The sequence below is a fragment of the Octodon degus genome, unplaced genomic scaffold (genome assembly GCF_000260255.1).
Source record: "Octodon degus isolate 3935 unplaced genomic scaffold, OctDeg1.0 scaffold00092, whole genome shotgun sequence".
In the NCBI taxonomy this organism is placed as follows: Eukaryota; Metazoa; Chordata; class Mammalia; order Rodentia; family Octodontidae; genus Octodon; species Octodon degus.
Window position 1 is genome coordinate 10,745,170 of NW_004524668.1, and position 14,047 is coordinate 10,759,216.

The following is a 14,047-nucleotide window of genomic DNA, read 5'->3' on the forward strand; positions in this document are numbered from 1 at the left end:
TTTGTGTAGCGCAGCAATTTTGTTAGCTTTTTTTATGGTTTAGATCTAGAATGCCCTCCAAAAGGCTAATGTGTTCAGAGGTTGGGCTTTTACAAGGCATTTGGCTCATGGGGGTTCTATGCTCCTTGCTGGGGTAACCCACTGAATAATTTCCTAGCTAAATTGCTGTTAGGAGATGGAGCTGGCCAGAAGAGGTGGGTTTGCTAGAGGTATGACCTGGGAGATATATTTCTCTCTCTCTCTCTCTCTCTCTCTCTCTCTCTCTCTCTCACACACACACACACACACCTCCTCTCTTTTTCCTTCTATTTCCTTCTCCCTTCTATTTCCTGGCCACCATGATATGAGTAACTTTCCTCTTCCAGAACCTTCCTCCACATCCTTCCTTGGAGTCAGCCAACTGTGGACTGAAAAACCATGATCCAAATAAACGTCTTCCCTGTTATCTTATGAGTCCTGGGTATTTTGTCCCCACAGTAAGAAAGTGACTAAGGTAGATTTTGATACCAGAATTTGGGTTGTTGCTGTGAGATGTTGGCTAGAGAGTCCTACAGAGGAGTAAACTGAGCTTAATGGGAGATTCTGGTAAGACCTCAGAAGATAAGATTAAGGGAAGTGGACTGATTCATCTGATGAAGGAAATTTCAACACAGTCTAATGTTGAGGCTTTGGCATGATACAAGGAGCTTCTAGCCAGCTCTGTGGTGAGGATCAGGAGCAAACAGTAGAGCTTAATGATTGACCAAGGTTTTTTTTTTCCTAGAAAGAAACTATAAAGTTGAGGAAAAGGAGAAAATGATGGTTGAGAAGATTAGCGTCAAAAAGAAGCCAAGTACTTTGTATAATGACATAGGAAAGATGTGATGAGAGCATTTCAGGAATCAGTGAGAGCCCACGCTTCACAGGCTTAAGCTTTCATTGGAGAAGAAAGCCCCTGGGCCTTCTGCTGAAGAACAGCAACTAAGAAATGGGTTTCCCAAGATTAATTCAACAGTGCTTAGTCATTGAAACACTCGAGTCCTCTGCAGCCATGGTCCAAAGGGACCCGCTTACTACCTGACCTGGCAAAAAACCCTGGTATTATCCATATCATGCTGGTTTTACAGGCATGTAGAATGTAAAAGTTGTGGATGAAGAATGCTTCTACCTAGATTTCAAAGGAAGGCCTTGGAGGCCAAGCAGTGTGTTACCATCAGCCCAGTGTGTAATCTTGTGAAACTGAAGCTAAAACTGCAATGGAAACCCTAAAAAGTTGGAGAAGCCAGGAATGAGGAACATCTGCTGAGGAAAACTTCAGGCAATGAGTAAAGCTATACCAAGAGAGAGACTGTGAGAACCACAACCAGCATTGCTTTGGGGTGGTACTACCCACATCTCAGCACAATTTTCCCCAGGTGCTGGAGGTGGAACTACAGGATTTATTGTTTGCCCTCCTGGGCTTTGGTGTTCCTTTGGTACCATTCTTTATTATCCCCATACTTCTTCTTTTAGAAATGGGACTATTTACCCTGTGTCATTGTATGGTAACTGTGTTTATAGGAGTTTACAATTAAGAGTTTGCCTTAAATCTCAGGAGACTTGAGACTTGGACTTTTCAGCAGTATTGTAACTGTCAAAACTTTGATGGCTCTAACAGATGGGCTAAGTGGATTTCGAATGAAGAGATGGGTATGAATCTTTGGTGGGTCAGGGGCACAAGTAATAGTTTATCACTCAATAGGTTTGTGTGCTTAGAGTTGCAGCTTTTGGAAGGAGACTCAGTCATAGGAGCACTGTACTCATTAGTGATTAAACCACTTAAGAATTCAGGCTGGCCAAATAGCTTAGCAAATTAAAGTGCCTGCAAGCAGGCACAGGGACCAAGGGTTCGATCCCTAGGCCTGCCATGCCCATGCCACCTCCAGGGCTCGCTGAGATGGCAATTGAGACTAGGCATGGTGGCACATGCCTGTAATCCCAGCTCTTGGGAGACTGTAAACAGGTAGATCACTATGAATCAGATCTAGTAGTGAGACCCTGAACACCTTGTATACCCTTCCCTAAAATACAAAAAAAAAAAAAAAAAAAAAAGAATTCATAGCTAGGTGTGCTCTTAGGATGTAGCCTGGCTGAAGACACAGGCCAATGGAACATACTTGGAAGGACATGTTCTCCATCTCTGGCTCCTCTCTTCTCTCTCTTCTTCCTGGCCACCAGGTCACAGACAGCTTTCCTGCACCAGAATGTTCCTACCATGCCCTCCCTAATGTGGAGCCAACTGACTCAGGACTGAATCTTCTAAACACCATCAATCAAGATGAAGCTTGCTGGTAGGGTGTGGATTTCAAGAATTGTTTTTCCAGCAGCAATAAAATGACTAAGATATCTAAGCCTTGCTTTTTCCTTATGGTAAATGGTCACATCTTGTCTCATGGGGCTGAATTATATGAACTATCCTAAGAAGTATTTAGCAACATCTAAAGAAATGATTAATTGTGGCTGGCTTCTCACAACAGGAAAAGAACAGCACATTTCCAGGTTTCAAATGTTTATTTAGATGTAACCTTGAAGAATGTACCTATGGTTTTGCCAGTTCCTGATCTAGTTCAAGAATGATGTTTGCTCTCCCAGGTAAAAGTGACTTCTAAGCTCTTCTGGAAGCTGGGAGAAGAGTTACTATTTACAGAGGCAGATCAACCAGACAGCTCAAATGTCCTAGGGTAGCCAGACTTCTGTGGACTTTCCACTTCAGCAGTAGACACTCAGCAGACTTCCCCTGATGCCTCTTTCTATTCATTCTTCTTAGCCTTGAGGCCTAGCTCAGCATTCAGGCAAGGGGCTTCCAAATTGCCAACAATCTTGAAGATTTGGGGCCTCTGGCCAGTCCTACAGCCCTCCCTACTATAGTGAGCACATGGGCCCAGGTCCTCACAGATAAATATCTAAAAACCAAGGATGGCAAGCTGATAGGACTACAGATGATTGTTGAAGGACACTTTACTTTCTAGAATTCCAGCAGTTGCCTAAGGTGGAGAACACCACATTTGCAGATGAGTGATAGAAAACTTTTCAATCGTGCACAAGAAAATAGAAAATAGGAGAGTGCGGGGGGCAAGGTACCAGATCCTCCTTCCAGATAGTACTGGCCACCCAGATACTGGTGGTGTTTTCATTCCTGCAGGATTGCCTCATCTGCAGAGAGGCCCAAGGTCACATGCTTCCTTGGACAGTGATTCCCCAGTGACCAACAATGGCATTCCCTGGCCATCATGGCCCAATGTAGGACACTCTAATGGCCATGTTAGTTTGCAAGACATCCACAGGGTCAGTGGAGTCTGTGAGGCCCACATCATAGTGTGATGTCCCACTCCATCCAGCCCTTATTCTACATCCTCCCCAAGTGGCATCCCAGGGTGATTCTTGCTGAACTCTCGTAGCATCAACTCTGCTTCCCAGTTTATTTCTGAGAGAATCCAGGTAGTAACAGAGGAACAGTGAGGAGAATCAAACTTCCTGGACAGACTGAGCTGGGACATTCAAGCTGACCACCTTTGCAGACCTCAACCTCTTACCTAGAAGACACTTAGCGCAATGGATTGTGTTTGGATGCCCTCCTCAAAGCCTCATGCAGTCTTGGTGGTTGGGGGGGGGGTTCAAAGGCAGCTGAACCTAGAGTTTGTGATTGATTTGTGGTCTAGTGCTGGGCTTATGGGTGTGAGTGCTGCCCCCACCCTAGGGTGGGAGGCCTGCGTACAATATAAGGAGCAGAGATTTCTCTCGTGTTCCTTCCTTTTTGCTCTTGTTGCTTTTGTTGTCTTCCACACCAAGAACTGTCACCCTCTTGACAGGCCACTCAGCCACGGAGCCAGGCAAGTATGGACTGAAACTTCCACAAACTGTGAGTTCAATAAACCTTTCCTTCCTTCATTTTGGATGTTGAGTATTTTGTCTCTGCAACGAGAAAGAAGCAGCCAAGACACAAAGTATCCTTAAACAGAATATGAATAAAAGAGCCACACAAGGGTTCTAGCACAGTGTTCGCCTTGAGAACAGAGACTCCGGACAGCACTAGGATTCCAAAATGAGCCACTATGGTACTCCTTCGAGACTTCCCCTGGGAAATGAAAAGTTTCAGCGACCCAGGAGGGCCCAAGCACAAAAGAAGAACCTAAAGCAAGGGTAAACTGTCCACATGGGCCACAGCTGTGGTGGGAAGCCATCTGGGAGCTAACCCAGAGCAGGGCATGGTCACACCTGCATCCGTCTGGCCCCACTCATGATACATTTGAGTTCTCTTGATGCAAAGTTTCCTTTGTTGCACTCCCAACTGCATGGTGCATTCAGTAGGCAGGTGACCCCAGATCAGACTTTCTTCTCATGTTGTTTTTAGAATCAGTGCTCTAACATCACTACTTAGCACCTCCCTCGAGAGAAACCAGAATACCTGGAGTCCTGAAACCTTTAGATAGAGGGCCAGATACTAGCTGGAGAAACCTGGAGGTTACTTAGTGAGGGAGCTTGGTTCAAGTTTTATGTGCTCTTATCTTGTCCCCATGTGCAGGGCAGCCACCACTTACAGAGCAACAAATGATATAAACACCACCTTTACTCTATCATGGATCCGGAGCCAAAATATTAAATAAAAACAGGTAACTACATACAAACAAGCTCATTAATATGTGGCTTCAAAAGGGGCCCAAGATGAACCCATTGTTCAAGCACTTCCCGCTAGTCTAAGAATAGATAGGTACTGAAGGGTCAGTTTTAATAGCTTTTCCTGGGTGTTAGGTTTTTTGGTGCAGTAAAGAGACTAGACAGACAAAGGTTACCTTCACCGGAAAGAAGAGACATGGAGTTTCCAAGGGCCCAGATGAAGGAGGGGCTTGAGGGGGCGGTCTGTGTGACGTTGCAGATCGTGATTGGGCAGGAGGCGGGAACAAGGAAAAGGAATATTGTGAGAAGGAAGGAGGAAGTTGTAATTTGACCAAGAAAGTGGAAGGCGGAGCTGATGACTTAACAGAATTTTGTAGTAAGGAGGAGAAAACCCATCATTCCCAACTTTTGGTTATAAGGGGCTACAACTTTCTGAGACACCTTCCTGCTTAACAGGGATGTCATTGTGGAAGAGGGCCAGGAGACAATGGGTTTCAGTCATTCTGAAGCCAGTATTGGGGCTATCTGTGAGCGCGATGAGTTCGTTGGTTTTAATGGTACGGAGCCTGGATTGCATACAATTAGAAACAGTTTAAAAACATAAGCAAGTATTACTGTGATTAGGGGACCCAAGAGAGGAAGCAGGAAGGGTGTCCATGATCGAATGTGTCGCTGGGCATCATTCCCTGCCCACACAGCTCGCCTTTCTGAAGAGTGCGATTCACTAGTCTTTAGTGAATTCACAACCAGATGACCATTACCACCACCCAAAAGATCATCTGGAAGAAGCTCAAAACCGAGGATGTAGGAGCCGAGGAGATGGCTCAGTAGAATAAGCGCTTCCCTGGCAAGCGCAAGGGTCAGAGTTCAATCCCCGGTTCCGCCAAAAAGAAAAACCAAAAACTGATGATGCAGATTGATGACTTGATTATTTTGGAATATCACGGGCTCCTGTTAGCTCCTGGAAACCATGGGCACTGTCTTCTAAAATATGGGCCTGTGTGCCTGGGCACAAGAACTTTGCCCATACAGTTTCAGGGACTGGAACTTAGCCCCCAGTGCTGGCTAAGTCTCTTCGCTACATCAAAGCAGTGGGCAGTATGGCTGCATATTCAATTCCATCAGACAGTGCTTCCCACCCGCAATAACCTCCTTGAAGAAAAGTAACCAGGCTTGAATGTGCTGAATCAGAACAGAGTGACCACACTGGCTCACATAGCTTGGGGACTTGGGCTCAGCGACAACATGTCCATGCAAACCGACAACTCCTCGGCCAAGAATGTAGAACATGGTCGTTAGGCCCAGTCCCCACTAAACCGCTCTCTGCCAAAGACACCAGGTTATATCCTCCTCTACATCTTCTAATCAAGCTGATGGAACAAGAATAAATATAGAGTGCAGAACTCAGAATTCTCCTACTTCTAAGACGGGCCAATAAAGAGTTCCAATGGGAATGATGACATAAACTTCGGTTAGGAGCTTTGGGTTTAAAAGACAGGCTTCTGGCCAATAAACAAAAACAATCTATGGGGGAGGAATTGGGAATTTGCTGAACTCATATGAAGTCAGAAAAGTGTGGAGTAGCAATCCAAAGTATGGTGGGCTTCAGTCCTTTTGGCTGAATCCATGTTCCTTTCTTATTCTGGGTCATTTCCCATCATGTGCAGAATGGCTTGTCTCACCTCTTACTATACCAAAGGGAGGGTGTTGTTGCTTTTCCCCCAGTGGATGGGCAGTGATCTGGGTTTGGCAAATCCAAACTTTCCAACTAAGTCTTTGAATCTGGAAAGAGCTGTAGAGACAAAGGAACAACCAGGAATAATTTCAGGGTAGCAAACAGCAGCTCAGTGAGGTGGCAGCATGTGTTTGCAGCTGCAAATCTGTTCTGGAGAACTGTTTTTACTAAAATAATGATTTCCATGTTTCCTGTTTCCTCATGCCCCATGCTTATGTTCAAACTCTGGTCCTTTGGTCACTCGGGGGTTTTGAGTTTCCATAGCCTTCCAGTGAGTTCCCTGTTCTTCCTTCAGAAAGTCATAGCCATTGCTGTTGCTTGCAACCTCCAGTTGATACAGACCACCTGGGACACTGCCAGTGACTCAAAGCAGGAACTGAAGAAGCCAGGCACAAGTATTTGGTCAGCGTACAATAACTGAGACCTATGAGTGCTAAGTTGTTGACTTGTCTTAACTGAGCCATTCACTTGGGCGAAGAGACAAACCCCCAACACATCCACTGTTAGGACAGAGAAGTAGATGCTGAGCTGGCCAAGTTGCCGGAACCTATTGTACATAAGGAAGATTTGACCTTGGAAGAAGATGAGGCTGTTTTCCTCTCTAGAGTCTCCAAGCACATAGGACTGGCCAAATAGCTCAGTGGATTAAAGCACCTGAAAGCAGGTGTAGGGGTCAGGGGTTCAATCCTCAGGCCTGCCATGCTGGCCCGGCCCCCAGATCACACTGAGATGGCGATTGAGACTGGGTCTGGTGCTGTATGCCTGTAATCCTGGCACTTGGAAGGCTTTAAACAGGAGAATCACTACAAGTCTGATCTAGTAGTGAGATTCTGAACACCCTGTAGACCATTCCCTAAAAAGTACAAAAAAAAAAGAGTCTCCAAGCACTAAAAGGTGCAATCTCTTCCAGGTATCTCTGGCCTAAAAATATGTCTCCATACCTACAACATGTATACTGACCCCCCTCTGCTATCAGGAGTCCAGACATCTCAGTTACATCCCAAATGACATTGGGATGCCCCACCAGTGGGAATGTAGAGTGGTACAACCAATTCTGGAAAAGAGTGTAGGCCTCTTAAAGCAAAGAAAAAACCTAGACAAAGTTGATTTGGCTATGCAAGAACCACACAAGAGCCTGCTTAGGCAGAGCACAGTGGCCAGGATTTGATCCCCGGCTTGCTGCGCCAGCCCTGCCTCTGGGACACATTGAGGCGATTGAGACTGGGCATGGTGGCATGCACCTATAATCTCAGTGCTTGGGAGGCTGAAAATAGGAGAATCACTAAGAGTCCAATCTATGTAGCTAGACCCTGTAGACCCTATACTAAATACATTTAAAAAAAAAAAAGAACCACATGAGAGAAGTTTTGTGTTAATGTGATGGGAATGTTTTGCATCTTGACTATGCTGGTGTCGCTATTCTGATTTTGACATTGTGCTAGAGCTGCCAACTACATGTGAACCATCCAACTGGAGCATGTGGGGCTTTAGAGATGGTCTTTATTATTTGAAGAGTTAGTTCCTTCTCTTTCTGCTTTCTGGAGCCTTTGTCATCAATGGACATTGATTTCTATGCTATGTTGGTTCCTGCCTGCATTGATTTATGTGATTATGTAGCTTATTTTTAGCCTGTTAATATATATCATTTGCCAGTTTTCATGACATCCGGTTTCAGGGCCCTCGGAGCAATGCTGAGAAGTCTCCAGACCTACGATCACCTTGGGGGCCAGGAAAAGCAGCACCACCTCATGAGATCACTACCCTTCAGTTACCCCAGGAGGGACATTGAGGCAGCCCCTCCCAAGCAAGGATAGCCATGTCACGGGGAACATGTTCTATCAGGGCAGTACACGTGTGTGCATGTCTGGGTGTGTCTGCGTACCAGTGTGCATGTACATGTGTCTGAGTGTATGTGTATGTGGGTGGGTGTGCTAGTGTGCACCCCTGTGTGAGTGCTAAGAAGGGCAGAGTTGGGGGAGGCTGGAATAATCAAGCAAACCTTACATGGGCCATCCAGGGAAGAGCTTTTCAGCACCACCCAGGAGGCTGCTGCTGCCCGCTTCCTTTCTGCACCCCTCCTGCAGGGATCCTGCTTCCTTGTGGGGGCCCTTGTGGGGAGGCTGCGCCCCTGTGTTTATCAGACCTGCAGAAGCAGCGGGGATTCTGCAGAGCAGATGCGCACACAGCTGGTGCCAGAGAAGCCTGCAAGACTCCTAGCTCTGAAGATGACTTTGTGGTCACTAAGCAGAGCCCAAGGCTCCCATTTGGCCCCCAGGCAGGAACTGTGGGTCTGTTCCCCTGGGAGAGTGGCTTCTCCATCCAGCCCACTGCTTGAGGCCGTCGAAAGGATAGCACAGGCTCACACACAGGTGTTTTGGTTTGATCCCTACCACATTGTAATTAAGAATCTGAGTATAAGAAAGGGAAATGAACAAAGGAAAGGAGAAGGTTGTCAGTACCCAGATTCGTAGCCAGCTGCCCCAGCTCTCCCCAGGTCCGTGTGCCAAGGAGCCTAAGGACACATCTGTGGTTTCTAGAAGACCTCATGAAACAGCTGGGCACACTCTTTGCGACAGCTGATTTTAACCTGGGGGCCAGGAGAGCCCTGAGATCTGCTCTAGGATGCCCTTGAAGCCCCTGCTACTCAGTCCCTGCAGGAGCCTTGCAGCTTCCCCTAAGGTAGAGGGCTTGGACCTAGGAACCTCAGGTGGCATCAGGCAGACCACAGAGCCATGGGAAGCCAGAAGCACTGCAGATCTCAGGCATCTGCAACAAAGATGGAGGATCTTTCATCTTGCCTTCAAGAAGGGACTCCGAGGCTCATCCCACCACTGTGAGCTTAGGACACGGCCTCTTTGGACCTGTTTCTCCCCATCACTACAGGTGCACTAACGGAACCTGGCTCTGCGGGGGTTTGAATGGGCCCAGCTGAGCCCAATGTGCCATGTGTTCTGAAGGATTTGCCTCTCCCCACCCTTAGTGCAGCTATTCCACTTCCGCATGAAGAAGCAGACTGGCCACCTGAGGAGCAAGCCACCTGTAGTCCCTGCACTCTGGGAGGCTGAAGCAGGAGGATCACCAGCTCAAGCCCAGCCTGGGCAACTTAGTGACTTAGTAATACGCTTGTTACAACATATAAAATAAAAATGGCTGGGACTCTGGCTCCGTGTGAAGGCCTGAGTTTAGTCCCCAGAACTACAAAGAGGAGGAAGAGGAAGACAGCAAAGAGGCACAAGGATGGCCAGTGTCCGCAGGAAAACTTTAAAGTACCTGCTGGCTATGTGATGCATCCCACCACCACCATCGTTACAGGGAATCTAAAATTTATAATCACCTTAAGGTTTAACAGCTCAATAGAAAGACATCACAACTCACAGTCTGTACCCACAGTCGAGGGCTAAGGGTTTGTAATTTAACAACCAACTTAATTTTCCTAATAGCCCTGTGAGGAAGAGACCACAATCACACCCATTTTACAGATGAGAAAACTAAGACACAGGTTTAGTATCATCACACGCCATCCAGCAGATTGGCATAGGAGTTGCTGGTGTTTGCTTACATAAAAACTGAAGGCTTAGGGAATAGTCTATTTGTAATGGGGGATTTCTTGGGATTTTCCCTAATTTTTTCAGTTACCACAATGTACATTCTAATTTAAAAATAAAGCAATCTGGCGCTTAAGAAGTCACACGAGGACTGGCCCCGTGCCTCAGTGCCGGCCGAGCATAATTAGTTTCTGTGCTAATTAGGAGGGTACACACCAGGCCACTTTGCAGGGCTCCCTCTTCTGGCTTCCAGAGTGCCAGTCCTGTGAGCTGCAGGCCTGCTCAGAGCATCTGACGTGTGTGGGTGATGCGGAGCAGATCTGCGCTACACCAGCTCCCAGCGGCATTCTGCAGAGGCCGGCTTGAAGAGCTCCCCTGACATGGCCCTGGGAAGACCAGGACCTACAGCTACAGGAGCCCTTTCCTGTCCAAGAATGACATAACTTTGCTCCATTCTGCCAGTCAGTGCCAAAGCAGGGCCTCCTATTTGCGCCCTCTGTCATTTGATCTTTTGCCCTGTATGGCGAGACAGTTCACTCACAAATGAAATGAGCATGGGTCTTACTCAGGAGGCTGAGACGGGGCTGCAAGTTCACAACCAGCCTGCGTATCTTAGTGAGACTTGATGTCTCAAAAAAGAAATGTAACAGGATACGTATGTGAGGGACAGCTCCATGACAGAGTACTTGTCTGGCATGCATGAGGCTCTGGGTTTTATTCCTAATATGGACAAAAGGAAGGAAGGAAAGGAAGGGGAAAAAGGGAAAGAAGAAGCAAAAGTCTCATGTAGCAAGTAAAGGTCAGAGCTATAATCTCAAGAAATAGGCAGCAGTCAAAAGCCACTTGAACGCTCTTTAGAGTCCTCAGGGCCCCACTTGACATTTGGCGACCTTCGTATCGGAGGTGCGAGCTGCTCTTAGGAACAAGGGGAGCCATAGCTCCCCGCAGGGCTGGGGACAGAGTGGCTGATGAGCACACACGGTGACCAGCTGGAGCCCTTGGGCTGACAGGGATGACAGGGGCATTGCTGCCCGGCGTTGGCAGATTCAGCAAATGCTACAGGATGGTTGGTTACATTTGAATTTCAGATAAATTACAATTGGTTGGCACACATTAAAAAATTATTCTTTAGCAATGTGAAGTTCAAATGTAACTGAGAACCTCACATAGTCCTACTTCTGAAGCAGTGACATTTAACATAAAAATGTCCCCCCATCCCAATAATATTCCAGGCCCAGAGCAGCACCCGGAGGGGCAGGGCGGAGAAGTGGTCACACTCAGAACTGGGCAGAATGCTCCATGTGGCTTGGAGGCTGCCAACAGTCCATGTGCACACAGCTACGTCTGTCTCAGCACACCCAGCCCCCTGGGGCTGACACTGGCTCAGGGGCACAGCATGGACGCTGTGCTCTCAGGAGACTCAGTGGTAGGGCACCCGAAGGAGCAAAAACCCAAGATGGGGGTAAGCACTAAGGTTAAAGCCAAAATGGCAGAGGTGCCTGCCAGACTCCCTTCAACTACTGGTCAGAGTGGGGTGCTGAGACGACACTTAAGCTGAGAGCCACGTGGCCAGTGGAAGGTCACTACAGGCAGACATAGTCGTTTGTGCAAAAGCCCCGTGGCAGAAGAGCTTGACGTGGTCCAGGAGAAGAAGCTCCTCGAGCTGCTATGGTGAGGGCCAGAGGGGCTGCCAGAAGGGAAGCGGAGTTGGGCTTTATTGTCCACGTGTGAGAAGACTCTGAGATTTTGTAGAATGATAGGACAAGACCTTGGGACTAGAGAAACAGGGCATCCTAAGTTGCTAGGATCTGGCATTTAGGGTACAAAATTGCACAGACCCTGGGTCTCAGACTCCTATATGTGCCTACGCTTCCTGGTCCCAGCTGTTCCTCTGGTCCTGCCTGGGTACAGCTGAATGCTATCATGTGACATGGGGGCCCTGACACCTGCCCCAGGCTATAGCAATCTTTAAAAAAAAAATTAAATCTTTTACTACACAGCTTGGGCTCGTAGTGATTCTCCTGTCTCAGCCTCCCCAGTACTGGGATTATAGACATGTGCCACCAGGCCCAGTTTCAGTGGCTGGCACAGCACGCCTGGGGTTCCAGGGGGCAGCACGGCATACAGTACCAGGGATTGAACCTGCGTCCTTGACCTGGGTAGGCAGGTGCTTAGACCGCTGAGTTATCTCCTCAGAGAATCTTACTGTTGCTGTCCAACCTGCTGCTGGAGGCTGACCTCTGCTTGCTGGAGAGGGAGGGCAGGCTGGAACGCAAAGGAGCAGAGAGTTTCCATCAGCACTGTCCTTTGGGACAGGCTGCAGGTTCTGTTTTCCTGGTAGCTGGGCAGGCAGCTCCTGCCATACCCTCCAGCCTGCTGTCACAAAGGGACGGAGTGTGGGCCAGGTTTCTTTGCAGGAGCATGGGGTTGGGGTTCCAGCAGCACTTGGGACTGGTCAGCTGAGCTGGCCACAGAGCCATGGGGGTGGGATCTTAAGCTTTTGGTGCTCTAGCCACGTGGAGCCCCCAGCCTGCACTCAGCAGCAAGAGGGAGGTAGACAGCACCCCCACACTGCTTTGTGTCCCTTTCCTTCCCACAAGGACCATCCTAAGCCTCCCAGCTCTGAGCAAAGGGTGTCCAGGGATGTGGCCCTGAATGGGAGATTCAGACATGCACTTTCCACCATCTCTGGCTAAGCAGCTCTGGGGCCCCAAAGCTCTTCGGGGCATCACCCTTAACCGGAAGCTCTGGGCTTGCCCACTTCCTCCACCCCACCTGTCTGAGCCATGGCCAGGATCCCAGTGCCTCCACATCAGGGAGGGGGCAGAGGCAGAATCAGAGCCAGGTCCCTCTGACCCGTACCCCCTCTGGTTCCAGCCACAGCTAGTAGCTGATGCTACTTGGTAGGCAAAGTACCTCAGCTCTGCTGCATGCACCCAAGAACAATCTCAGTCACTCAGCGGTCTGCTCAAGCCTAGACCTCCCCCAAGTCCTACACTCCCCATTGCAGTCCCTGTCAGATTCTAATTCCAGGGGCCCCCAGTGGCTCCCTTTCTTCTTTTTACTTCACGAAGCAGTGGCCACGGGGGCAGGCTCTGCAGAGCTCCCAGGAAGCACTTATTTTTGGAGACAGCCTCCCCTCTTCTAGTGGTGACCCAGCACTGGCACAGTGTGAGTTCAGGTCACCACTGACGCTGCTTAGTGCCCTGACGTTCCCTGCTGTCATCGTGAGTCAGTGTGGTCCGGCTAAGCCCAGAATGCTTGTTTAGATCACCGCATGGACAGAATCCTCGAACCTGGGGGACATTAAGCTTGCTGGCAATACAGGTAGCCCAGGCCCCTCCAGCTCTGACGCAGTGGTACCCTGGAGGGGCCAAGACTCTCCTCATGCACCAGGTGACCCAGAACAGATGACTTAACTTAGATCTGAGGAGACAGCAGTGGCTAATGCAGGTCCTCACTGGCCCGTGGGAAGGTGGCAGTGAGGACTATCCTCCTGTGCAAACCAGGCCCAGGTGAGGTCACACAGCCTGTTAAAAGCTGGAGTTGGATGTGCAGCTGGTGGCCCAACGCCTAGGCATTGAAACTAACACCTCCTGTATGGCCACGTATGTGTCTGGAGCACAGCCCTTGTGCAGCTGTGACTCGCCACGTTCGGGGCTTGGGGATGGACCTTTGCTGTAACACTCCTACCTGCAAGGCAGCCTGACCTGCGGAGAAGCCAACAGGGTGCAGGCAGAGGGAGGACAGGGGCTGGGGCCTAAGAAATGGTGGCCAGTGGCCCCCGAAGGCCTGTGTCCAGTTCCTGCCCCAAACTAGCAGCTCTGCCATCACATCATTTAGTATCTCTGAGCCTCCAGCTGCTCTGTCTGGGAGGTGGCTGGAGATACTGGGAAAGGAGGAGTGGCCAGGCAGGTCACAGGGCTCAGGAAGTGGCGCCTCAGTGTGCCTGGCACCTCGTGGGCACGGCCTGTGCGTCACCAGCTTGTTGAACTTTCTTGTGCAGACAGTGGACCTGCACCACCACTCTGGAGCTTGTATGGGTGAGCTGGAGCCTGTGTGTGAGTGGCTGGCCATGCTGAAAGGTGGCCTACTGGGGGGCTGGGAGATGGCTCAGTGGAATAAGCGCTTCCCT